This window comes from Aptenodytes forsteri, unplaced genomic scaffold (assembly GCF_000699145.1).
Source record: "Aptenodytes forsteri isolate BGI_AS27 unplaced genomic scaffold, ASM69914v1 Scaffold404, whole genome shotgun sequence".
Taxonomy (NCBI): domain Eukaryota; kingdom Metazoa; phylum Chordata; class Aves; order Sphenisciformes; family Spheniscidae; genus Aptenodytes; species Aptenodytes forsteri.
In genome coordinates this window covers 4,232,936-4,234,680 of record NW_008795629.1, presented here as the reverse complement: position 1 = coordinate 4,234,680, position 1,745 = coordinate 4,232,936, and positions in this window count along the sequence as shown.

Below are 1,745 nucleotides of genomic sequence, written 5' to 3'. Positions count from 1 at the left end.
ACCCAAATGTGTGGGTGATGCCCCCTGGAATGCTTTGCCCCAGCCAGCTGCCATCCCTCGTAGGCATGACTAGAGTCAAAATCCTGGTGCTCCAGGGGCAGGATGGAGCCTCAAGCTTCCTCTCAGGGGAAACTGAGGCACGGAGGTCCACAGGGTGGCTGGGACAGGGCTTGGCTACAAGCCTGCAGCCGTTCCCAGTCCCATGGGGGCTGCTCCTCTGCCCATGGAGGCCCCCCACACCCCGGGGGGAGGCTGAGTCACAGTGAGCACAGAAGGCTGGTAACTGCCGGAGGAGGAGGGAGGCATCGCCAGCTCCCCCCAGCCATACCCACAATATGCGCCCCCCCCCCGGGTAGGTCTGGCCCACGCCCTGCACTAACGAGTACTGGGCTAATGAGGCCCGGGTAGCTGCAGGGGTTGGTAACAGGTTGCACAGCCTGCACGGTCCCCACCCCGCACCCCGGCACAGCAGGATGGGGGTGCAGAGGCTGCTTTGGGCCCTGGTCCCTGTGGGCAGCAGTGGGCTCAGGGCTGGCAGCGGGACCAGAGCTGCAGCCAAGGGTGGGCCCACAGCACCCGGTGTCCATCTTGGACACTCTCCCTAAAGAAGGGGCCTGGCAGTGCAGACCTGCTCAGAGACACCCCTCCGGGCAGGGCCTGTTTTTAAGGAGTTTTGCAAAGCCTGGTGCTGAAAAACTTTGTCCAAGGGCTTTACCCTGAGCCAGCTCAGCAAAGGGCTGAGTAGAGTGGGGGGGATGCACAACGCCCAGAGCCCACAGCACCAACAAGGGGGGACCCACCCTGCAGGGTGGCAAGGCGACACCGGAGCCCAGCAGCACCGGGGCACCCTGGGGAACGCTGCGCCAAGGCAGCCCCAGGGAGGCGAGTGCGTGGGGAAGCGCCAGTGCCAGGCTCTGCCCTGGCCTGCCCTGCCCAGACGGCCTAGCCCTGGCACGGCCTGCAGTTGGCGGCAGCTCCGTGGGCAGAGATACTACCCCTGCCCAGGCTCCTCTGGACGCCTGCAAACCCTCTCCCCAGCTGCAACTTGCAGAGCGGGTGAGGGGTCCAACCGTGCCGGGAGAAGCCAAGCAGGGTCCTCCCAGCGAGGTGGGATCCTCGCCTGGTCTGTCGGCACCACCTTACCAGATTTAACTTAAAGGTTTTATTAAAAAAGGCAAAATGAACAAAGACCAAAAATACCCTAAGAGTCCTCTGAGTGTTTAGAGAAAAACCTGGAACGATGTGGCCGGACACAGCTGTGGCGCTGCCTGCCGAGCCTGCGGGCAGAGGCTCCCCGCACCTCATCACTGCTCCGGGTTTCGGCAGCCGCATGACACCCCGAGGCGCGGGGCCGGCCCCGGAGGACAAGGATCCTCTGTTCAGCACCAGAGCTCCCACGAGCCCAGGGAAGAGGAAGAGCAGAGCAAAGCCGCCTTTTCTCCAGGAAAAAAAACCTTCCCCCGGCTTCCGCTGTGGTTCGGGAGGGTTCAAGGGCAGCAGGCGCCCACTTGCACCAGACCCCACTGCCCGCCCTGCCCTGGCAGGCAGGTACAGGGGGGTCGGGCACGCTGCTGGCTGGGGCTCAGTGGCCCCGCAGCGCCCGGGCACAACGGCAGCACTGGCAGCCTGCAGTGCCGCAAGGCACGGTGCCAGCAGCGCCCGGCGAGGCGCAGCGGGCACATGCAGACACCGACCCGGGCGGTGCCAAACCCCGAACCCCCCCTGTCCCCTGCATTACACCCCAG